Source organism: Euprymna scolopes, chromosome 3 (genome assembly GCF_053919585.1).
Source record: "Euprymna scolopes isolate OS-2025 chromosome 3, ASM5391958v1, whole genome shotgun sequence".
Classification (NCBI taxonomy): domain Eukaryota; kingdom Metazoa; phylum Mollusca; class Cephalopoda; order Sepiida; family Sepiolidae; genus Euprymna; species Euprymna scolopes.
Genome location: NC_136484.1, coordinates 67530865 through 67557644, shown reverse-complemented (window position 1 = coordinate 67557644; position 26780 = coordinate 67530865). Strand labels below are relative to the sequence as shown.

General features: G+C 34.9%; 1 protein-coding gene across 6 annotated transcripts in view; it reads left to right on the top strand.

Moving 5' to 3' along the window:
* Positions 1-26780, top strand: part of LOC145255901 (AN1-type zinc finger protein 2A-like) — a 99690-nt gene that overhangs the window by 24560 nt on the left and 48350 nt on the right. For 2 of the 6 annotated variants that reach the window (XR_013863920.1, XM_080114635.1), the window contains exon 1: positions 6234-6370. The exons of 1 other annotated variant lie outside the window; for it this stretch is intronic. The gene's annotated coding sequence lies outside the window, so the exon portion shown is untranslated. Of the gene's footprint in view, positions 1-5952; positions 6090-6233; positions 6375-26780 lie in introns of those variants that run through there. 3 more of the 6 variants (XM_080114636.1, XM_080114640.1, XM_080114637.1) reach the window with 3 other exon arrangements.

The window sequence follows — 26780 nt, the reverse complement described above, 5'->3', positions numbered from 1 at the left end:
TGCGGTCCGTGGCGTAGTTAACCTCTTAAGTTCTGAGATATTATGTTGAACACAGATGGCAGCGTAGTTCAGATCAGTAACCAAGATGGCGGCAAAGAATTAAATGCAGTCCATGACGTAGCAAACGGCGAACTGATTGAATCTAAAATTTGACAATTTTTATAATAATTTTGCGACGTTTTCATTGGTTGTTTAGCACAGCCGTTGGTTATAAAAATGATTGGCGAATCCATTCGTCTCATACCCCCATCACACGTCAAAAACATTTCACCATTGTAAAAATAGAATCAATAGAAAAATTTTGATAGATTTTTAAAGTTTAAAAATTGAAAAATACTGAACTCGTAAAATTCAATTAATTTCATTACTGCTTTTTAAAAAATTCAAAAATAATATTTCTATTACTTTTAAAACAACTTTAATAGTTTATTTTGGAAGTATAATCCATACAGAAAATAAGCAACCCACTTTTAAAAGAGAAATTATGAGTTTTTTATATTTTATTCGCAGTTTCGTGTTAGGAGTGTCAAAAATTCCTACAAAAATTCTGATACACCTACAACTCCTTTTCCTTAGCTGAAAACAACATGGAGTTTACACCTGACGAAGGTGGTAGGGTCCATCGGCCGAAACGTTGTGCCAATAACACCCAAGATGAGAATAATTGTCCGAACAATCAAAACAATATGAACACACACACACACACATTTAAACAATCTTTCAATTTCTTTCTAATAATAATAAAAACAATGAACACTCTCTTTAATAACTTTCAATGAAGAAAATATAATTCATATAATTGAGTGGTGAAGTTTTGATACGATATTTCAGATACATGCTGTGCATGGCACTAAAACTGTCAACATTAGAACTTTTCTATATCTTAACGAAAGACTTTCCCTTGCTCTGCAAGAACTTTTAATATTCATGAACATTCTATTGCTGCATTCCTCTATTCCTAAAGGGAGAAAAGAAATAATAATAAAGTCTCAAATTCATCTTTTAACCGTATAAAAGACTGCATTTTGACTGCCAAAAATGTCCCCCACTTGGCGAACCTTAAAGGTTCTAGTAACAGTTCGGGAGAGAGAAAGAATAGAATAAAAAGATAAGAAAAGATTAAGAAAGAGGCAAAACTTAGTTTGAGTTAAGAATAGTTTGTTTTTTTTTTTTTGAAGCAAAGATAATTTATACAGAATGTTTTTTTAGAGAGAAGAATTATCATTCCTGCTTGAGATAGCATAAAAATAAAAAAATGTCTCATTGGATTTTCTTCTTTTTTTTTTCAAATAAATCTGCATCTTCTTCAACTTTCTTTTACTCATATTTGTCAGCTTTTACTTGGGGAAAAAACATTATTTGACCTGATATAGCTTCGACAGCTTAGTCGAATGAAAACCTTTTCTTATTAGAGAAGGTTCTTTCTTCTTGCTGCACCACTGAAGATTATACACTTTTCTTCTCACTTCGAATATTTTATGAGGACCAAGCAAATTATTGTTGTTTGCACCGTCACATTTTTCCCTCGTCTGAGGTTTAACATTTGCACTTATTTCTTTTCCTCAAGACAAGACTTTTGACTTGATTTTTAAAGACTTTTCTGTCTGAACTCAGCTGGCATTTTTCTCTTCATTTTCATCATGTAGACAAAAATTTAACTGACGAAATAGGACCTTCTTCTAGAGCCTCCTGATGTCTCACAACGATGGGTTACTACATCCAGCTCCGACATTTTCAAATAACAATCTTTCCTTCCTAAAGGCCAAGGCAGCAACTGCCTTTTTTCACTTCCATTTTCGCTTAAATCGGCGAGCAAAAAATCACTCGACTAATCGTCAACAAAGAAACAGTCACGTGCTATCAGTAGCAGTCTACAACTATTTGCATAGAGGGGTGGGTTAAAGAAAGAAGAAAAGAAACAGAGAAAGAAGGGTAGATGGAAGAATTAAATTCTGACACCATACATGTTAACAAAGACAACTTAATTAAGTTGTTTTAAAATATTAAAGACTGTTTATTCTGTTTTCTTTAATGGCATATCAACTTATTTCAGAGTATTTAATTTTGGATCCAGTCATTGTTTTATGCCCTATCAACCCTTTTCAGGTTATTTAATGCTGACATTTTGGTAAAAGTTTTTTATGCTTCAATTGCTTCATATCGTCAAATATTTATTCATGCTGCAAATGGATTCATTTGTTTTGTAGACATATAATTTTTTTTTTTACAAAGGAGTCACCTTTTTTCAAGGCCCCGGAGGCCACTCAAGGATAAGAGTTAATGAGTGTATGGTAGTCAATGGGAAAATATCATAGCAATCGTTACGAGTCGAAATTTGATAAATTGGATTACTTAAGAGGATGGCTCATCAAGAACTTGTCTAGATTGGACTTGAAAACGACCATATTGTAGTCAGTTGTAAATAAATCTTTTGCATATGATACATTCTATTTAATCTATAAATAGCCACATGGTAGGACATTTAAGATAAGGAGGGGATCAGTTGATGATGACCTGATCTTGGTGGCCAGCACAAACGAAATGGCAACAGACACATAAAGTTGGAAGTTATTCACGAAATGTCTAACCTCAGCATGTGACAAAAAGATGACAAAGGAAAATAATAATAATAATAATAATAATAATAATAATAATAATAATAATAATAATAATAATTTTGATTTCGTTTATCAACGTCTCTGGAAAGGGATGGGATTCATTTCCAGAGGATTTCCCTCAATCCCGGCTTCAAACCAGGAGCTTCAAAGATCAAGGGTTTTCCGAAGGATGTTGGTGGTACCTACAATAGCAGAGGTCTGAAGGCTGCCTAAAACATCGGGGATTTGTAGTTTTTTCAATTGTCCTTCCAGACGACTTGATACTACTCCTAGTGTACCAACTAAGACCGGGATTATTTGTGTTTTAACCCGGTGTATACACCTTATTTCCAAGGCCAATGGAGCATAATTTCTCCACTTCTCATTCTCCTTCTCACATTCCTGTCCCAGGGTACTAAAAGTCTACAATCTGCCAGTTTTTTGAGACTTTGTCAATGACGACCAAATCCAGATGATTATGTTCCAATTGCTTGGTCGTTCTGACACTTTTGTCCCACCATACCTCTACTTTGCCATTCGTACTTGTTTTCACTTCATCAGGCACCTCCTCAAACCATTTTCCAGCCCACTTCACCCCAACTTTCTTACACACCTCCCAATATATCCAGAGTCCCATGCGATTGTGTCTTTTGCAGTACTCTCTCTGGGCCAGTCCACTACACCCTGCTGCAAGGTTCGCAATTGACTCTGAGCTTTTACCACAAATCCGGCATTCTGCAGCAATTTCCTCTCCTAGAACCACTTTTTTGAACAATCGTGTTCCTAATGCCTGCACTTGTGCTGCACAAACAAAAGCTTCAGTACTCTTAGCCAGATACCCAGCTCTAAGCCATTGCCATGATCTTTCATCAACCACTTCTGCTATATCCTGGAAGAACCATCCATGCATTTTGTTCTTAGCCAGTTCCTCTGCCCTTTCTCTATCCATACGATAATCAGCCTTGGTCTCACATACCTCCACTTCATTGACCACAACTTTAAGCGTCCACTCCTCACTTCTAACCACATGCTCCTTCAACGATATTTCCTCGGTTCTCACACAATCTTTTACACTTTTCAATCTTCTCTCACCGTCTTTCCTCTTTTGATACAGCCAGACGCAACAAGTAATATTCATGAACTACTAAACACTGCGATAGTGCATGCATTCACAGAACATTTATTTAACAAGTGGACTCTTTAACGTTTTATCTTCATCCATATTCATGGAACATATTCCTTTATTAACGCTTCTCTCTTTCATCCTGTTTTATTTACATGTTAACAAAGACGACTCAATAAAGTTGTTTTTAAGAATAGAAATGGACTTTGTTTCATTTTCTTCAGAAAATTATTTAAGCATTATCTTAAAGAAAATTGCTTTCCAACACCCTGGAAAACCTTATCAGTATGTTCCGTATTTAAAAATTCAGGTGATCGGTCATCTCTCTCTCAATACAGACCAATCAGCCTCCTGTGCATCATAAATAAGTTGCTGGAATCTATGTTAAAGAGAGAAGTAGTCAATCACTTCAGCAAAAATAGTCTGCTCAGTGACATGCAATATGGTTTCCATTCTCTAGTAGAAATGTGCTAACAGTTATCTCTCATAGGATTAGCAAATCTCTCAATCGAGGCTTCCTTTCTAGGGCAATTGTTCTTGACATATCAAAGGCCTTTGATAGGGTATAGCATAAAAGTCTACTCCACAAAATCTCCAGCTATGGTATAGCTGAAAATGTTTTTTCAATGATTAAATCATTTCTGTCTGATAGGTTCATAAGAGTAGTGGTTGATGGGCAGAAATCCGAAGCTCACAGTATTAATGCTGGAGTTCCTCAGGGGTTCATCTTGGGGCTAACTCTATTTCTGATCTACATCAATGATCTCCCAAATCATATCCTAAGATCATTCGTAGACATTTATGCTGGCAATATTACCATCTATGGCAACACTTCAAAGGCTGTAAATGACAAAGTTCTCTCTGGTTTTCTCTCCATCAAAATACTTTTAAAACAAGCACTGATACAATGGGACAAGTTTCAGAGCTTGTTTGACAGCAATGTGGGACCTATTAGATTGGAGACATTTCTGAAGCCTTGTCCAATAAAGAGAGACTAGTGGTTGATATAACAGCTCATATGTGGCAACAATACTTCATGCATGAGTGAATAGTGGCTTTATAGAGATATAGTATATTGTCAGGTGTGAGCATTTTTCTAGCATGGTAGATGGAGCCCATCTTCTTTGTAGCAGCCTTGGCAATATCTTCTCTAAGAATCTCTTGATATTACCTTATCCTCTACGGTAATCTCGTCTCTGCACGTTGTCCCAGCATCTGTTTGTTGCCAGCTATAAGAGACTGTTTACTCTTTTTTGTTTTTTTCTAAATCATATTTAAAATCTTAATTTGAAAATAATTTCTAGCTCGAATCAAAGTGCATTATTTACTCCTCTTCTCACGAGAATTGATGTGAAACAAGGTCGATTATTTAATGTGGGTAATCCATGCCGTTCTCATACAAAGAAAGATATAAAAAAATACAAAAAAAGGGATCCGTCTGTCTTTAACAAGCTATGGATACCCATGAAGGGGTACCTGCACGTGAAATTTTTGTGGCAGGATGTGCGCAATTTCCAACCACACCTTTCCTGAGTCGACATTGTTAAATGCCAGTAGCAAGTGAAGTGTATGTACAGAACGACTGGAAACAAATGCCGAGATAAGCAGGGAGCACATACAGCGCCTAGAATTCCCAAATGATCACCCATTTGGTACTAACCAGACTTAACGTTGCTTAACTTCGTTGATCTGACGAGAACCGGTGTGTCAACGCGATTATGCCGTATAAAATAAAATAATCTGAATAGAACCCTTTGGTACTAACCACCGACTATAAACTAATCCTCACTCCAAAAGGAGGAGGTGATGCTTAGAAGAATGGCCTTCTAGGACGAAGCAAAACAACTCTGATTTTTTTTTTATCGAAAAACTAGGAACCAGAGAGATTCCGTAAAATGTATTGGCCATATAAAGATGTGACACAAGGTCGGGAAAGTGGGATTTGAAAAAACAGCGCCCTTGAGGAAGCACTCCTGCAAAAAAAAAAAAAAAAAATGCTTAGGTATCCTCATCGGCATTTCCTGGTAGAAGCGCTCCCGGTGATTAGCAATAAACTAACCCAAGGCGAAGGCTAGGAGAGTGGACCTCCTAGAACTACACAGGACCATATGTATTAGCGGAAGTCAAGTAGTATGGTTTATGTGTGCTCTTATAAAATAATTTTTTTTTTTTTTAATTCAATATTCTTCGGAAGAGCCATTTAGTCTAGTAAAGAACCCAGATAAGTAAATACGTAAATAAATACACAGCAGAGATGAGGGATGGGACTAAGAAGTAGCTGAAGTCTTTTTGTTTTTTTTTGTTTTGGTTAACTGAAAGTGTCTTCAAAGTTCTCTCAAAGTCGCCGCCCTCGCGGAAAGGCGTGTCGCGTAAGTAATAATAGATCATTAATCATCTCTTTTGTTTGTTTGTGTTTTCTTGTGCCTAAAATAAAAACATTTGTATTTCGTCATGTAGCCGAGAACATTATGGATTATTCTAGAGATTACTGTCACTCACCGACGAAATTGCTGATTCATTCTGCGTTTACACACCTATATATATAGTTATAAGTCAAGGCGAGTTTCATTCACATTGAGTTTATCAATTAGAAGAAGTAACACATTTTTTCCTAAATCGTCGACCATCAAAAGGATAAAACGTAAAAAGTGCAAGTATAATTATTTGATCTTTTTTTTTTCGTTTGAAACAGAGAAATGTAAAAACAAAAATGTAGTTGTTTTGAAGTTTCTTTTCTTTCTTTTTCTTTCTTTTTTTTTTTTTTTTTTAAATATTACTGGTTTTTATTTAGAATTCAACCTAATTAAAAACAAAAACAAAAATATAGTAGTTTCGTTTTAGAGAGAAACTGAGAAACTCATGTTGGTAAATGTAACGTTACCTTACAACAGAACACCGATCACTCTAATTTGGATTTTTTGGGGGTATTCGAGGGTCGCTGACAACGAATCTGATAATCAAACCCGTTGCAAAGTTATCGTTTGCATGGTATGAACCCCTGGACCCTAGGACTATTTTACGCCACTTCACCGCCTTCAGTAGTGTTTTCTTACATGATGCGTTCGCGTGCACGCGCGTAGTGAAGTGATTTATCACATCGCGGAGAAATGTTGAGCGGATATTTGAAATAACAAAATTAAAAAAATGTGGTTCATTTTTTGTGTTACGTAGTTTTTAATGCTTTTTAAAAAGTTTTCACAGGTTTGCAAAAACATTTTTATGTTTTCCGTTCTTTTTTTGGCGGGGGGGTTCAATTATAGAACTTGTGTAGTATAACAGGTGATGTTTTTCGTTCTTTTGTGGGTATTCAATTATAGAACTTGTGTAGTTTAACGGGTGCTTCTGCAGTTTAATTAACCGTTTTTTCGTAAGTAACGCACCGACCTTTACCGAGTAGAATACCGTTTAACATTTCACAAAAATTCTGTTTACATTGGGGAGGGGGGGGGGTTAAATAGGTTTAAGGCTCCCAAAATTCGTACTAGAATTTCGACAAATGGTTAGAGTACTTGGAAAAATCAATTGTAAAAATGATATTCTCTTGAAGACTGAAGGTTCAATTCTCAGTGAGGGCGATTAAAAAATCCAATTGCGAATTACATAGGACCTCTATCCAGTTATGGATGACGGAACAAGAGCATGCTACCCCCTGTGAAGTAAATAAAGCGATCTGTTCGGCATTCTCGAGTTCGACAAAGATTCCCAAGTTAAACAAGATACACCTGAAGAAAGTTGGAGGTTACATTGACCGAAGCGTTGTGAAAATGACACTGAAGATGAGGACAGTAGTTCAATGAATCCAAATAATACAAACAACAAATAACTCTTATCAAACGCATGAAAATTTAATATTCTATCAATCTGTATAGCTTTTCAGTTTGAGAATTTTTATTTTTAAGTGTTTGTTTTTTCCGATTTTGTATCGTTACCTGGAAGACTTTTAGAAACAATATACCGGCCATGTGAAATTGAATGCTTTAATATAGTGCAAAGTATTTTGAAATAAAAGAAATACTTAGAAACAGTTTCAGTAAGTTAAAATATACAGTTCGGTCGAAAATTAAATATTTGACTAATTGATGAAAGTTATTAGTTGTATTTTTGTTTAATTTTCGATTTTCCACTTGTTAAACACGTGACATCGGATCTTTATATCAAGTAAAGAATGGCAGCCATCTTGAATATTTATTTTTCAAGGCCTTCTAGGTTGCAGTATAAAATAAAAAAAAATAAAAAAAACTAATAAAATACTTAGAAAAAGTTACAAAACTGAAAACTTACACAGATCAATAAAAACTTAAATTTTCCTGAGTTTGGTAAAAGTTATTTGCTGTAAATTTGATTATTTTCACCTTTTTTTTCTTATTAACTATACTGCACAATCGCCAATGTTGATAAAAGGTTCAGGGGTTGGAGTAACCATATACAAGGTCTGTAGCATAAGTAGACATACTATATAAACGTACCTAAGTTACTAACTTGATACTTGTTACATTTACGACCCAATCTCTGGCAACTCCACATTGTCATCTTCCAGCAGGTTACGCATTAGCCGGAAGATGCAGAAGCGGAGACTGCCAGATATTTAATTCAAAATGCTACTTCCCTTCCTCCCTTATATATGTACTAATGAACATTAAGAATGGCTTTCTAAATAGAAAGTCTAGCTTAAGATGGGAAATGGGGCATATTTCACATTGCATCATTGCATTTTGAAAAGACAAACTCGCAACATCTCTTCTGTGAAATAGAGGTTGCAAGGAAAAGAAAAGGACATCTCCTACGAGGCTACGAAGACTATTTTGAACTCAAGTCCTTTCTAGCAGCTCCTGCCCAGATGTGGCAACAGTATTCCATCCCTGGACGTACCTGGCTCTTATATAGATAGAGAATTGCATCAGCATTGTTGACGATACTACCATTTATGGTAGTACATTTAAGACAGTAAACGACCAAGTTCTCTCTGATTCTCTCTCCTCTGATCTTGAGCACGTAGTACAATGGGGAAAGGAGTGGCTGGTTACTTTTAATGCATCTAAAACCAAGCTTCTCTCTTTACATCATCAACATTCTGATCCACATCTGGCATCAATTGAAATGAATGGCTCTCGTCTTCAGGAGGCCTCAAGTTTTGACAAGCTTCTGGGCTTACCATTACTCCTGATCTTAAATGGAACATGTACATCAAATCTGTTGCCAAGGCTGCTGGAAAAATGGTGGGCTCTTTCTACCGATCCGGTAGATATCTCACTGCTGATGCAATTCTCTATCTATATAAGAGCCAGGTACATCCAAGGATGGAATACTGTTGCCACATCTGGGCAGGAGCTGCTAGAAAGGACTTGTCCTGCCTTGATAGAGTTCAAAATAGACTTCGTAGCCTCGTAGGAGATGTCCTTTTCTCTTCCCTGCAACCTCTATCTCACAGAAGAGATGTTGCGAGTTTGTCTGATGTATCGTTATTTTCATGGAAAGTGTTCGACTGAGCTTCAGTCTATGGTCCCCCTCGCCAAACTTTCAGAAGAAACACTCGTCTAGCTGAAAACACTATCAATAATTCCCCCCACTCTTTATCTGTGCCTAAACCTAAACGTAGATTCCATGAACAAAGCTTCTTTCTTAGAACTGCACGCCTGTGGAATTGTCTTCCGTTTTCCTGCTTTCTGGCTGACTACAATATGGTTGTGTTCAAGTCTAACGTAAATAAGTTCTTGATGAGCCGTTCCATATAAGTTATCAAATTTACTGAATTTTCATTACTAATGATTACTATATTGTCCAATTTCTACTGTACACTCTTTAACCCTTATCCTTGAGTGGCCTCTTGGTGATGCCTGTGTAAAAAAAAAAAAAAAAAAAAAAAAAAGTTAAAATAAAATCATTTTCTTCATTTAATGAATTTCAAACGTGTTATCTTCCGGCAACTTATTAATTAACTGCTTCAGCGTCTTCCATCTGCTTATATAAACCATCGGAACATGTCGACATAAAGTTGCCAGAGATTGGGTCGTAAACTAAATAAGTACCACTAACTTGTCTAAGCTACTCTCTTTCCTTCTTCCTCTTACTATTTCACTTCTTTCCCTGCTTGTACAGGTTCTCATTTATTCTTGAAAAACTCTGAGTGCACCATGAGGGGTTTAAGGACTATAAATTTTCTGAACATTATTTAAATAAATGTCACCGGACTTACACCCTTTTTGACGCAATCTGTCAGCATCCTCACTCACTTAAAAGTTAATTTATAAAATGCAAAAAATAAGAATTAAAAAGCTAATAATATTGTCTTATGAGTTGAAGGCAGAAGGTCATAGGGTTTCACATTCAGTCTGGGTCTTCTTCCTAGTTTTTTTTTTTCATTCTTTTTTATTACATTTTCACTGCAAACAAGGCACAGTGCCACTTTGATGTCGTCGGTTACTATCTGGGACATAAATTGCAGGGATACTATGTAGGGAGTTGAGCAGCAAGGTGTCTGTTTACATCACACTTGAATTTCTGCATGTAAGTACAGTTGGAGAAGCAGGAACCTGGAAGGGAATTCCAACTCCTATATAAACTAACAGGGAGACCTGATGTTGCTGGGATTGAATGAGCATCAATGAATGTTCGACACTTCCAATATTTTGATTGTCATCAAAATCGGTGAAATCACCCAATTTTTTTATTGCTTGCTCTAGTCAGGGACCCACCAAAGTGTACCGAGGGAAGCTTCACATGCCTCTTGCAGTGACTTAGTTCAGAATTCATTGTAGTTTACATTGCACTGTAGAGAACTTGCTGTTGATTTTATAAAATTATTTTTGTATAATAACTTGAATTAAAGTTTAAAATGCAAAAGTCATGTATCATGGTTCAGTTGTGCTCTAAACAAATATTCATTTCAAACATGCCCCTGTCTTATCCAAGAACCTATTGTTGATTTTATATACTGGGCCCTACTGCTTTTTTTTTTTTACGTTTTTAAAAATATGGCATATTCATTTAGTGACAAGTACAAAAATCATAAAGATTTGTCTGTAATTTTTTTAAAAGTCGAATTCTAAATAAGAATCTAAAATTCATTAATCAATCAGTTTTTTGGTATGTATGCAGAATACGGATCGTGCTGAAATAATAACATTATTATTTAGAAATCTGTTTTTAACTAAATTATCCAACATATTTTTCTGTAAGTGTGATTTTAAAAAGATGTATTCATGCACTAGTAACTTTGTATTTAAATTATATCTTTGAATTTAAATTGTTTCCATTTAAAAAATTATTTATCATTTTTTTTATAGTTTTTGCAGTATTTGATTGCCTCTTGCTTCAAACATTCATAATTTTACATTTTCTTGATTTTGCTTTTTCATTTATATTAAATAAAGCTTTATTTCAGCATAAATGAATCATGTACCTTTATTTTCTTCTTTTTTTTAAATGCAATTTTTTAAGTAAATAAATAAATTTTAATTTTTTTTTAAATCCATGAAACAACAAAATGTTTATTCATAGAATGTTGTTTTGTAGAAACAACACAGCTTTTTCTTTATGAATTAATTCTCATTTTTTTCTTTAATTGATATTCAAATTGTTAAGTTTTGTAATGTTTTTGTAAAAAGCTCTCATTCATTATCGACAGTTTGACTGTTCAACAGATCTTGCTTGCTAGGACTTCAGCCATGACATGTTTTTTAGTGAACAGGTCTGAATCTATATTCATGTCTGTTGCGACTCTGCTTGCTTGAGAGATTGTTTCTGATTGGGCAAATCACGATCGAAATTATGTGTTTGCTCCAATCAGTGAACAACTTACAAGTCAAGCAGATATTTCAAGCATTGTTAATGCTGGCTGTTTCGGCTGTTGTTTTTGTTTGTAGTACTACTGATACAAAAGCATTTTAACAACCGTTATGTGGGAGGGTCACAAACAATGTTGATATTATACCCTTCAAAAGTGATTGAAACATTTGAATTTGTAAATAATTTCTGGCTAAAATTAAGTTTCTGGACAAAATTTGAATATTATGGTTTATGTGCACCCATAAACCAAAGAAAGAGTATTGTTCAATAATGAAATTGCTGCAGTCATGAAAAAAAAAAACCTGTTTACTCTTGTGGAGATATATCCCTACTAGGTGATTTGGCCACACATTGACCAATCAGCTTGCAAAGCATATTAATTTTATCTGTACCCTGAAGTGTTGTATACTGCTGCTATATAACGTGTGTATATATGTGAGTTGTACATAATGAGTCCTTCATCTTGTTAACATGTTGTCTACTTAATGTGTATGGCATCTTCCAATGTGTTATCATCTGGTGTAAAGCTGTTTCTCTTATTGATGTGTGTATGCATAATGGTTATCTGTATGTGCCGACATACTAAACAGTTTATAGACAGAAAGACCTTTTAAATATGTGCTGGACAAAGAATGACATATCTTGAATCACAACCATTTTCGTCTGTTCTGACGTGCTCTTGAAATGTAGACATATCTCTCACAAAAAACTCAAACAACCAAGTTGTTTCATATTTACATTTATTGTAGTTGCGATTTGTTGGTTCTGAGGTGGCACGCCGTTTTTTTTTTTTTTTTTTTTTTTTTTACTCCACAATTACATATGTTCATTTACCCAGTACAGTGCTCCCATGACTGCCGTCGTCTGTCTCTAATACACAACTTTCTGTTACAGACTGTTCAATCTAACTCTCTACTTTCTATGTGTAATCTAAAACTCACTTTCTTTTCCTACGTCACTCTCTATATAGCATCAAAACACATCACCTATTGTTTTTTCAAAATGTATTTTGTTTATCCGTTTTCTTTGTCCTAAATTCCTAAAACTACCCGATACATTCCTGTGAACTATTAAATGTAAATATTTGAACTGGAAATATTTATTTCGCTTTGATAACATTCCTTCTGGCATTCTACTTTGACCAATCGTAATAATCGACCATTATTATAATAATAATAATAATTGACTATTTTACTTTCCGGTGTTTTCTGGTAGACTAATAACATAAACTAGGCACTTTGGCCACACACTGACCAATCAGCTTGCAGGGCTCATCAATTTAATCTGTTGCCTGAAGAACTTCTTCAGAGCATTTGGGAGTCATGGCTGGTTAGCAGAGAGAACCTTGGAAGTAATGTGGAAAGACATCCTCTCTCTCTCTCTCTCTCTCTCTCTCTCTCTCTCTCTCTCTCTCTCTCTCTCTCTCTCTCTCTCTCCCTCCTATCTTCATTCAGTGGATGCTCCAATATTGACTATCTTTGCCTGAAGATAACTGCTGACAGACTTTCGACAGTCCAAAGAACATTCAATTCTTCATTTTTCTCACCCCCAGACACTGTCAAACTTTCTTCTACTTAAATAAATCCTTTTGTTGTTGGTAAAAAAGAGGGTTCGTTTTCGTTTTTGTCTTTTGTTTTATTTTTGTGCGACGTTTTTCATTTTCTATTAATATATATAGAAGTGCATCTCAAAACTATAAAATTTCCGTTCTTTGTTATAGTAGCAGTAATGAACTATTTCTTTTTTTAACCATGATTTGTTCTTATACTTTTTGTATTAAAGGGAAGGCTAAGTAACTGTGCCAACTGTGTCTAACAGTTCACTGCTTGTATATGTACTAATGCTCACAGCAAAAGGCTAAGAGATGGGAATCCTACTGCTGCCTTGCAGTTTTCCTTAAAAAGCTATGGAATCTCATCTAGAAAGAAAAAGTGTAGTAGCGGACACAATAGGGCGACTATTTACCAGAAGCTGTTTGCCAGAAGCTGCGGCCTCCTCTGCTGCCAGTCGTCGCGGGTTCACTCCACTGGACATGAGCATTGGAGGTTCAGAAAGTGTCTATCTGATGCGCAACAGATACTGCACCTAAACTGTGCAAGCAAGTTTGAAGCTAAGGTGGGAAGTCCTGTGGCGATGGAGTGAGACTACGCCAACACCGAGGGATAAAGCACTAAGGCCTCCACTAGTCATCGTCAAGACTGACGGACTGCATGCTGATGATGATGTACTAATGAAGACGGTCCTACTCTCTCTCAATTTTGAGGTTTAAAAAAAAATTTTTAATAATTAATTTATTTTAGCTTTTCTTCTTACTTATAATATTTTCATATTTCATTTTTGTTGCGTTTAAGATTAAAAGTTTCATATTCGGGTGGGAATAAAAAATGTATAATGAAATTGAAACTGGGGTCATGATTGGAATAAAATAAAAAACGTTGGAAATCACTGCTCTAGATAAATTACTAATGCGCTTAAAGTAACCAATTATCTGTTCAAGGATTTATGACGTATATTAGAATGATATTTGTTTGTTTTTGCTTAGTAATGATTTGGCACACAAACAAATTTAGAAAACATTTTTGGAAGATAAGTCCAGAATGCGGTATTTATAATTTGGGAGATAATGTGACAGAAAATGTTTTTGACTTATCTTTGTACAAGGCGTCTTTTGTGCAAATCTTACAAGGAGTGAAAGGAGAGAATTCTTTTCTGGGTTGAAGTTGCCAAATTTATTTTTGTTTATATCGAGAATTGAAAAAAGAAAAAAAAACAAAGAAAACAAACAAACAAACAAAAAAACAAGACCATTTAACATTAATAGAAATTCATCTTGCTATAAAGTCGAATGGAAAATCTTATTTAACAAATAATATCATGAAAACATTAAATTAAGATGATATTTAATAATAGTAGTATTTATTTTCATTGAAAAAATTTAATTCACTAAAATAATAAAGCAAATAGCGTTTGCCTGCACTAAACGTTTTATGAAAACGCTGTCTGTAAAAATTAAATTTTTGTTAAGTCTTGAAATTTTGAAACCTTGAGTTTACTTTCGACAGCCACATAACACTTGCCTCCCTTATTCTGTCCTTTAGTCCTCATTTTCCATGAACGATGTTTCTAACAAAGAGGGGGAAGTATTGCTGTTTTCTGAGTTGGAAGGGGTTGCTTAGTTCTCTCCTACTACAAGAACTTAGACACTAGGGTCGGAAAGTAGAATTGAGAGTGTCCTCAACAAGAGGCACTCTGAACTGCAAAAGGTGCCTTGGCAGTTCCGTCAGCATTCCTCGTTAAGAGCGCCTCAGCTGATTAGTGATAAACTAACTTTTCAAAGAGAAAAGATAAAGCCTGGGAGGGTGGACCTCCTAAAACTGCACAGAACTAAACTCCCATGACAAAATCAACATCAGATCATTACCGGAATGTTGGAATTTTTTTTGTACCAATAATGGTACCCCTGTTTACATTTATTATTTTTTATCTGGTTCTTGTATTCGATTTTTTGTATTTTGTATCTTTTTTGATTTTTAGTTTCGTACATTTTGGGTTTGTACGAAACTCCCTTTAGTTTGGAGAAAAGGAAAATGCTAGCTCTGTGATGACGTCACAAGCCCAGCGCAAGATTCGCCCTATTTTGAAATTCCGCCAACGTGGAGATTGGACGTTCGTTTCATTGCCCGGCGCTGAAAATGGAATTTTGACGAGCCTCCTTCAGAGAAGAAAACCTGGCAAGAATACCCTGGGTATGTGACGAGACATACTTCTGAAAACTATCTACGTGGGTACGGTTTTGCACGTATTTTAGGAGTGTAATTATTTAAAAAAAGACCTTATTTTACGTGACAACGAATTTTGGAACCTCTTACAAAGAAGAAAACCCGGCAAGAATACCCCGGATATGCGACGCGGCCATACTTCTGAAATCCATCTGCGTGTCTACGGTTTGCACGCAAATGGAGGAGAGAAAATTCTAAAAGGACTTTAAACGAGAAAAAAAAAAAACAGGAAAAGGCACGTGCCTAACTGGCTTTCAATATGTGAGTATGCTCCTAAAATTTACTACATATGAGAGTGTGATTAGGAACTACTATTTTGAATCTTATTATTGTATTTGTTCATGGATACGACATCTTCATTATAAGAACCAGTGTTATTTTTTTTCATTATATGTTACCATGGTGTTTCATAAGTTTAATGCTTGCAAAGGGAAAAATTTGCAACTAATTTTATTGTGAATAAAATCTCTTCTTCGTTTCAAAGCAAGACCTTTATATTTTATTCTTTACCCCTCCCTTTTTTATTCCATGCTGTCATTTTTTTTTTCGGGTTAGTTACTTTAGCGTCGAATTTATCTGGAAGCAAGATAAAATTCCGACAGGAATGGTCTAATCCCTATTGATTTGGGTCGATTCTAGTCGAGTTCTGAATTGGAATCTATTCATATAACTCTTATCGTTGTCTAGTTTTTTTTACCTTGAAGTGTTTTTTTTTAGCTCCTTACATAAAGTGGCTTTATGCCTTGTTTAGAGCGATTTCCATTTTAAAAAACCTCTCTCAAATTAATAAAATATTTTCATTACATAATTGTTCTTGAGTGCAAGGTTTATTGAATTATCGCTAATATTTTAAAATTATTTTTTGTATACTATTTGTATTGTTAAAACGACTATTCTCATCTTGGTTGTTATTTTCACATTGCTTTGGCAGATATAACTTTTGTTGTATTTGTTTTCATTACTTTTATCTCTCTATAAAGGAAAACACATATATGGAACTCGCTATCAAATGAGGAGAAAATATGGCCAAATACAATACGCATGTTTTATTAACACGTTTAATCTGTAAGCTTGTATATTTCTCTATAATGTCATATCAACCCTTTACATTGATATTTTATGTAATCAATTTATTGAAAAAAATGTTTGAAATCAGTAATTTTTACAGAAATCACATTTTTTTTAACTACTTAGGAGATATTTTTTTCAGATGAGTTGGGAATCTATAATTTTTGTCAGAGTTGGGTTTTTAGGAAAAAAATCAAAATTTTAATTTTTTCTGCCAACTTCTGAAAGGAAAGTTGAAAACTCAAAAGTCTCCACTCAAAGCTTTTACTAAAGTAAAAAACAAAAAACAAAAACAAAAATGTCATTATGTTTCTTTTAATATAAATTTAACAGTAAATGAATGATAAGTCACGATAAAAGATGCGCTTATATATGAAGAAGATTTTGTATATAGGTTGTCACAAAATCAATAGTAGTATTAATAGCAACAATGAATCAGAAAAGGAAACAATAATATTTTGATTGCTAAATTACATAAACAATGTTGATTGCAAATAAATCCAAGGGAATAGCAGTTTCATATATCCAAATGTCTAAAGAAAAGTCTTAAGTCTTAAAAGTATTATCTGAGAAAAATATTTTTTTCCATGATGGCCTATTCGTGGTATCTTCGACCAGTCTCCATGCATTCCAGCACCATGTGATGTACAAAATACAGTTTTTCCATAATAAACGAACGTCCATGCATGGTGAGAAACCACACCTTTAACAAGATAAGCCTATTAATATGCATGCACATAGACAAAACACTGTTGATCTAGAGTAAACCTGATAAATAACACCTTATCTGAGAGCCCATCTTTCAAACTCACTGACCTTAACATTCACAAGCAACATAAATTAAAAAAAATACATTGAGAACTTTACTGAGGCTGCTACGAAAAAAACTCCCTCTACCACGCTAGAAAATTACTCACACCAGAAAGCATCTTATATGTTTACAAGGCCACCATTCACTCATACATGGATTATTTTTGCCACATCTGGGCTAGTGCATCTATCATTAGTCTCTCACTTCTAGACAGAGTTCAAAAAAGTATTAAATCTAATAGTTCCCATGTTGTTGGCCAAGATGCAACCTCTATCCCACATTACTAAATCTGTGTGCCTGTTTGACAAGTATTTTAATGAAATGGTCTTTAATGCCCCCTCGACATGCACACTCCTGACTAACCTGACAATCAGCAAAATCACACTCCTTCACTGTTGAGGTCCCTAGATGCCAGAAAGTTTTCTACTCTAATAGCTTTTTTTCTTGAACTGCTAGACTGAAATTCCGCCCTTGCTTCCTGCTTTCCTGACTGTACTAATCTGCAGAAGTTTAAATGTAATGTGAACAGAAATTTCTCTACTCAACTCCCCACAGTTTCCTGTTAGACATGATCCTAAATAATAGCTCCTAACTTTTGAAATGGCAATATGCCTTGTTTGGCATGAAAAAGAGTAAACTAGTAAAAAATCCCCCAAAACTTGAATTACCGTCCCTTTATTCTTTAGGGGTAGTTATAGTTCCTGTAATGACCATTAACAAGCAGATGAGCAAGATAGAGAGAATACTGTAGTTTTGCAAAAATCATTCTGAACAAGTGTTCCAGTCAGTGAAGAACTGTAAAGATATACAGGCTTTGTTGAGAAATATATAAAGATATACAGATATATAAAGATATATAAAGATATACAGGCTTTGTTGAGAAATATATATTGTACTTAATCAGTTCTGACGAAACTTTTAGCAATTACTTCAGTAATCATATAATCATATAATATATATTAATATATATTGTACTTAATCAGTTCTGACGAAACTTTTAGCAATTACTTCAGTATAATATGCTAAACCACACATGGGATCTACGACTATCGGCCTCTAATTATAACGTTTCTGAATATTTATTTATAAATTTCACCTGTCTGTTTAAATGTATGCATGCATGTATGTATGTATGTATGTATGTATGTATGTATGTATGTCTGCCTAAAACTTTCGACAGAGGCGATGGATTTTCACAAGATCAGTATCATTTTTGAAGCTCGACCCTTCGGACGACAAATATCGAAAAATTGGCCAAAAACATTAATTCCTTCACCCTCAACTGGGCACTTTTCTACAAGGTGGGGGTTGCTTTTTTCACCCCCCTCTTTTCAATTGACTAGCCTTAATTTAAACCTTTGCTACTTCCAGTTTTGCAATGGAAGCTACGGCAAAGACATCACTTTTTTTTTCACATTCTTTTCCTCCTTCACAGTACGGGTTCGAGCCTGCCTGCCTACTACCACTTTTTTTTTTGTTCAATACACACCTCCAAACACCCGGGCAACTCTGGGCACCCAGGCTAGTTCATTTATAAATCTCTAAATATTTAACTATAATGTTGTTATTTTTCCCTGATTACCGTAAAAACACATATTGAATATGCAGATATTTTCTCAAATGTAAAAATACACTTGTGGGGCGGAGGGTAATCTATAGATTTTAGTTTTACTGGTAGTTTAAAATTGATAAATATTCATTAATTTAGTAATGCTATCAGCAGTGGAAGATTTTGTTTTAAACAAAATCAAATAAAAAAGACAAATGAATCGTTTTTGGCATCAGAAAATAGGCAGAATTTTTTCCGATTCTGATACCCCAAAAAGTTTTCATTTTTTTCTGATTTCTGATTCTGATTCCGCTTAATCATCCCAACATTGGTTTATTTTTGGAGATAAACATCTAACGCATGAAACAGAAGCTAGTATTTTATTAACTAATTGGTTAACTATCTTATCAAGTATAAATTGGTGAATACAGCAAACAGAAATCTTAGGGAGTGTATTTCACTCTTGGCAATTATCAAAGTTTTCCTTTCAGTTATTATCGTGTTATTGGCAATGTGTGATGTATGACTCCTATAGACAGACTCATCTTAAACTCTCATTTCTCTTTCAATCTCAATATCCATAACATCGTGCATCATGTCCTGATATCTCTTTGCTTTACTTTACTTTTGACCTCTTTAACCTCATATGACCTGTCTCTAGATTATTTCCCAAAACATTGTGTCACTTCGATCTGTACTTAGTTCAATTCTTGTCAAGATTAACATCAGTATTTGCTATCTATTGTGTGACATAATCCCAAGACTATAATGAGTGTCAAAATTTCGTTCTCAAGTATGTGGAGAAGTTTTTTGGACTGTGCACATTATTAATAATCAATCATTAATCAGTTGTTAAATGTATAAAAATTACTCAAGGAATTAAATAAAAGATGCACAATGAGTAAAACGTACATATTGTACAAAACATTCATTCAAGATTAACTGAAATTAAATTTCATAACTTACAAGAAATAGTTGTCTAAATATAATTGGCTACAATCTATTTATTTATTTATTTTTTTTTTTTTTGCCCCTGTGGAGCAGAAAGTGAAAAAACTGTGATATTTATTTCAATTAGTTATAAAATAATATATTTAAAAATTTTATATTATAATTTACAGGAGAAAATATTATTTGTGGGGGTTCAGCTTAACTTTAAGAGGTAATACAAGAAAACAAAGCAGCATTCTGATTGATTGAAAAACAAAAATTTGCAAATTCAAATGTTTTTACAAAAAAAAAAAAAAAAAAATGATACCAACAGAATATTTTGTGCTTTAAAATATAAAGTGAATAAAATGTTGTAATCGAAGAAACTACTCACAAGTGGCAGCGTGTCTGTTTGACCTGTTAAGTGATGGGATTAGAGAAGGAAAAAGAAAAGAAAAACGAGTTTGTAAATGGATCTTTATATAGGTGGCATCAATTTGCATGAGGGGAATAGCGACTATAAGAAGGATAAATTGAGAACAATGAGTTGAGTTTTTGACAGCAGAGAGAGAGAGAGAGAGAGAGAGAGAGAGAGAGAGAGAGAGAGAGACAGGCAGACAGAGAAAGAGAGAGAGAGAGAGAGAACAGAGGCGTTGGGAGTTGGTGTTGTGAACTATGGGTTAAGTTAAGAGGAGTTGGTACAAACTGCGGCATTGGAGAGAAGGAGTTCTGAAACTTTTTTTGGTTTACATATTTAAATCTATACTTGCAAAAGATTACAAAGATTTCATATTCATAAAATCGTACGGCTTCTCCAAATGAGCTCTTAAATATTTTTGGCACACCCTACCCTGTTCTAATGCATCATTCAACTTTAAGAAGGAAGTTTCTAGGGAATGTCAAATTTTCAAGCAGTCCCTAGTACTTAGCAGATCACCTTGATATTATAGATTTACATTCATAAAGAAGTGACTGACCAGCTGATTAGTTTCCTTGTATCTCGAAAAACAATGGACACCTGAAAGGGTGGCTATGTTAGTATTTGGGATTTTTTTTCCTTTTTATGGAAATTGCTCCAGACAAAGCATGAAACCACTCGATTTAAGGAGCTAAAAAAACACTACTTTAAGATCGAAAAATTTTTTTTTTTTTACACAGTGATCACCACTTATCAAGGCCTGGAAGCCACTCAGGGATAAGGGTTATTGCAATTACATTACGTTAGTGTGGAGATTTGACGAAGTGTTTACTTAAGGGGGCGGTTCATTAGGAATTTGTTAATGTTGGACTTGAACACATCCAAGTTGTAGTCCGGTGGGAAGCAGGCAGACGGAACAGTGTTCCACAGGCGTGCAGTTCTAAGAAAGAAGCTTTGTTCATGGAATCCGCGTTTTGATTTAGGCACAGATATAGAGTGGGGGAAAGACAGACAGAGAAAGAGAGAGAGAACAGAGGCGTTATAAGTGTTATATGAATAGATTCTGACCCAGAAAACAGCAATTCTTCTCCCTCTGTCAGAAAAATCATTCACAGAATGTGAGGACTAAAGCACAACATAAGGGGAGTGGGAATTATGAAACTGCTGAAAATAAACCAAGGTTCATTTTCTACCCTCTATGTTGTGCCAGTCTCAACCATTTTTCTTTACTTAACATTGATTTAGTCCAATGACAGACAAAAGTACAAGACAATTATAAGTAATGCAAGGATAATCAAACAATGACTCCTAGATTTATTGCTTTAACAAGGCCTAAGAGTCTGGTCTACATTATTATTTCACCCATCGCTAAGCAAAAGAGATGGTATTAAGGGAATGATTGTACAGCTACTGTATATTTTGGCGTATAAGATGACCGTCAGATCAAATTTTAATAAATTTATGATATATCGGTTGTATAAGCAACTGAGAAATCACGAAACCATGTTTGTTTAGCCTAGGCTAGAGATTGCAACACCCGGTGTCTTATGAAATATTGGTTTTTAAAGATGATTTTTTTAATTTCAAGTGTCATCTTATACGCCAAAATATACGGTATTTTTACTTTCAAATTTATGTCATCTAGTATTTTAAAATGGTTTACCTTCAAATACTGATCAGGGATATTATTGCTTAACTTAGTGATGCGATGAGAATCAGTGTTTTAATGTGACATGGCTGTAACTAAAAGGAGTTCCGTCAATTAATTAACTATACTACAACCTGGATAAGAATAATGTTATGTTCGTATTATTATCCAGACTTCTCACATTTATATTTACATTTTTTTTTTTTTTTACAAAGGCATCACCACTTATCCAGGCCAAGAGGCCACTCGAGGATAAGGTTTAAAGTGTGTACAGTAGACAATTGGACAATAAAGTAATCGTTAGTAATGGAAATTCGGTAAATTTGTTAACTTATATAGAACGGCTCATCAAAAACTTGTTTATGTTAGACTTGAAGACAACCATATTGTAGTCAGCTGGAAAGCAGGAAAACAGAAGACAATTCCACAGGCATGAAGTTCTAAGAAAGAAGCTTTGTTCATGGAATCTACGTTTAAGTTTAGGCACAGATAAAGAGTGGGGGAAATTATTGAAAGTGTCTAATGCCCCTGACCCACTTCCCATAGCAGTAGAGCAATGAAACTTGGCACAGTTATTAGTCTTTCTCTACATAGGAACCACCCAGAGTTATGCATTTCTTCCATCATTTGATGCAGCTCTGGAGACCGTTTTTGTAGAACACTTCAGGTTGGTCCTCCAACCACGATGTGACTTCAGAAATCAAAGCTGCATCATCTGGGAAACGCTTTCCTTTCAAAAATAACTTCATGGCTGAGAAGAGGTGAAAGTCAGAGGGTGCAAGGTCAGGAGAGTAGGGAAGATGGGGAAGGATTTCATAACCACACGCCCGTGCTTCTGATCTGGCAACATGCGAGTTGTAGACCGGAGCGTTGTACTGCAGGAGGAGGGTACCTTTGCTGATCTTGCCCGCCTCTTGATTTTGATAGCTTCCTTTAATTTCCTCAGAAGTGAAGCATAATAGGCTCCTGTAATTGTGGTACCTTTTGCCAGGAAATCTGTCATCACTACTCCATCCTGGTTCCAGAAGACTGTGAGCATGACCATGTCAGCGGAGGGCTGCACCCTTGCCTTCTTTGGAGGTGGTCAGTCCAAGTGCTTCTACTGCATTGATTGGGCTTTGGTCTCTGGATCATAGTGATGGACCCAGATTTCATCCTGTGTAATCAGTCTTTTGAAAAACTTTGACTCATCTTCTTGGCACATCTCCAAATTCATCCTCGAGCACTTGACGCGTTCTCGCTTCTGGAATGGTGTGAGCAACCTGGGAATCCATCTTGCAGACACCTTATGCATATGCAAATGGTCATGAATGATAGTTTCCACAGACCCTGTACTAATCTTGATATCTTGGGCTATTTGGCGAATAGTAATGCGCCGATATTCCAAAATGGCAGCCTCAACTTGACGGACAGATACCTCATCAATGGCAGAAGGGGGGGGGCGACCTGGTCCGGGAGCTGTTTCCACAGACATCCGGCCATGTTTGAATTCACGATGCCAGCGTTTTACAAGGTCATATGATGGGGCATTATCACCATAAGTTTCTTTCATTTCATCAAAAGTCTCCTGTGGTGTGCATCCTTTCAAATACAAAAACCGGATTACTGCTCGACATTCAACAGGCTCCATTTCACACCTGACTCAGTTCAAACACCTGTAAAAGAGAAACCAAAGTTAGTTCAGAGCTGTAATTTGCCACATAACCCGTAGAGATATAAATCATTGCACATGCAAAATTTCAGCTAGATCAGACAACTGGAAATGGGTCAGGAGCATTACTTATTGCACGCCCCTCGTACTCCATCCTTGGACGTACCTGCCTCTTATATAGGTAGAGAATTGCATCAGCAGTGAGATATCTACTGGATCGATAGAAGGATCCCACCATTTTTCCAGCAGCCTTGGCAACGGATTTAATGTATGTGTTTTACTGGAAAGTTCAGCTCGAAAGGGAATTGCTTGAGTTCTGCAACATGATTAGCAGTGGAGTACACAAGATGAGATAATTTAAAAAAGAAAAAGAAACAAACATAAACGCAATGCTTCAACAATGACCAGTCAAAATGAATATCGTAAAAAATATGCCAAACAACAAAAATGTTATTTGTTAAAGAGTTCATCCCAAAATCTTCAACCATGTTCACATACTGGTGCTTCACAATGGGGCACCTCTTTTGTGGATTCTATCATTTCTTTTCCCTCATTGTTCTTTGTTTTCCCACATCCAACATCTTTAATCCGACTCTCTGCGATCCAAACAATCGAGTCACAAAAAAAAAAAAATGAAAAATAAATCACCCGGCTAGAAAATGAATAGGTTGCTAGACTTCTGATTTCCTTTTCTTTTTTTTCATTATTTCCTTCTACTTTTCTTTTGTTTTTTTACAAGGAAGTCATCACTCATCAAGGCCCGAAAGCCACTCAAGGATAAGTAATAAGTATACAGTGGTCACAGAAACAAGAGCGTAGTGATCGTTTGTGGTGGAAATTGGATAGAATGTGATTATTTAAGTGGATGGCTCAACAAGAACTTGTTTACATTGGATTTGAAGACGACCATATTGTAGTCAGCTGGATGGAAAGTAGACCAGTGGAACAGAGTTCCGCAGGTGGGCAGTTCTAGGAAAGAAGCTTTGTTCATAGAATTTGCATTTAAATTTAGGCACAAATAGAGAGTGGAGGGAAATGTTGATAGCGGGTGTAGCTAGACGAGTGATTTTATGAAAGACCATTCTTACTCTCATGAAGTCAGCAAGGAAAAAGAAAAACCAATCAGCTAAAGTTCAGTTAAAGCCACACCACCTTCGTTATTCTTGACCCCCCCATCCCTCTCTCTTTAATATACACACATGTATACAATACATGTGTGTACATGTTGCGGTTGTTTTTTTTTTTCTTCTTTATTTCTTTTTCACCGAGAATTTCGTTTGGATTTCAAAAACCCAATCGATGATTTTTCTTGTTTGAAATTGGCATTTAAGTGTTGAATTCTCTCCATACATAAATGTCATTCTGATTTGTAGTTAAGTTAAAAATTTAAAACAAAAAAATGTGGACTTCAACTGCAGCTTTACAAATGAAATGCGAAAACTGTTGACAATGAACTATCTATAATATAAATCTCACCTGTCTGTTTAAATGTATGTATATATGTATGTATGTATGTATGTATGTATGTATGTCTTGCAAAAACTTTCGACAGAGGGGACGGATTTTCACGATATCTGTATCATTTCAAAGCTCGACCCTTTGGACACCAAATATCGAAAAATTGGCCAAAAACATTAATTCCTTCATCCTCAACTGAGTACTTTTCTACAAGGAGGGGTCACCTTTTTTTTGCAGATTTTTTTGAAAGTCATCGCCTCTTTTCAATTGTCTAGCCTTAATTTAAACCTACGCCACTTCCCGTTTGGTGATGGACGCAACAGCTAACATGTTTTTTTTTGTTTTTTCACATTCTTTTCCTCCTTTGCATCACGGGTTTGAGCCTGCCTGCCTGCCTATTACAACTTTTTTTTTTTGCTCAACACACACCTACAAACACCCTGGCAACGCCGGGCACCCAAGTTAGTATATAGTAATAGAATATATAATAATCTTCTCTCTTTTAAAGCTTTTGACATAGTTGAGCATTTTTCAAGTATGCAAATAAAAAAAAGAAGCTTTTGTTAGTGCACATGATGTAATTGCGGCATGAGATTGTAGACACAATAACTAATTATCTTCCTTTTGTATGGTATATATTATTTTTTTCTTTTCTTCTCATATATAAAGAGAAGCCAATCTGCTGAATTAATAAATGTTCTACAATATCAGTATTTCATTCTGAATAGTCAATTTTTCTTTTCTTTTCTTTTTCTTGTGTCATGTTCTTTTATAGTAAAAATATATTTAGCTTCAGTTTTTCACAAAATACTTATTCCAGTTCAAAACAATCTTACACTGTACTAATCATCTTCATGCTATCAGCTGCTAACATTGTTGATAAAAAATGAAAGCTCTACATTCCTATACTATTAACTTACCTATTTATCATAATTACTTGTATATGATATTAATAGGTAGAATAATTTGATTTTAAAAATCTACAATGTAAATGAAATGTTGCAAGAAGTCTTCAAAATTTGTGAATATTCACTTATTCTTATGGTACATCTAATTTAATTTTAATTCTACATGTAAACCCAATGCATATATAGTCATCCATATAAAATATATACAATTTATACCTACATTAGTAACAGATTTTTACATAATTCCCAGTAAAAACTAGAGAGAACAAGAATATCAGTTGTCAGTTATGAACGAAAATTATTGCAGTTGTAATAATTGTGTTGTGTTTATATATTTCTCAATGTGTAAGGTTATTTTTTTAGTAAGCAAGTATTAATTAAGAAGTGTAGAATTGTTGGCATAGCAACTGATTTTGTATGCATATATTTTTTACCATTTAAGAGTTTGCAAGTAGCAATCAAGTACCTTTCTTTTGGAGTGAATAGCCATTAAGCATTTTAAGGTCGTTGCCATAGCAACTGGTTTTGTGTATACATTTATTAATGTGTAAGTTATTTATTTATTTTTTTCACTCTTTCACTCTAAACAAGGTACATTGTCACTTGGAATGTAAGGGGCAACTATTTGTGTACCAGATTTTGGAGTAATGAGCTTTGACGGCAATGTGCCAGATTTTGGAAGAGTGAACTTTTTGAATAGTGACAGCAGTGTGTTGAATTTAATGTCTGACATTATTAGCTGAAAGTGTAGAATGATTAACAATATGTTCAGTAAAAGTGCAGAATAGTTAACAATTAATAATTTAACGACAAATTGGAGATTCAATTTTTCTTCCCCCTCTTCCACACACTCCAGTGAATCAGAGAATGTAAATTGTGAATCAAATAGGTATTTATGTACTGAAAATATTTGCAACAAAAGTTTACACTTATGAATAGAGGTGGGTGAACTAATCTCAATTTCCAATTACTTCAACTTTTTGGTCATTCCACCATGTTTGTTAAAAGTAATAGGTCCATAATTACTTGCCTTAACATTCAGACTAAAATTAGCT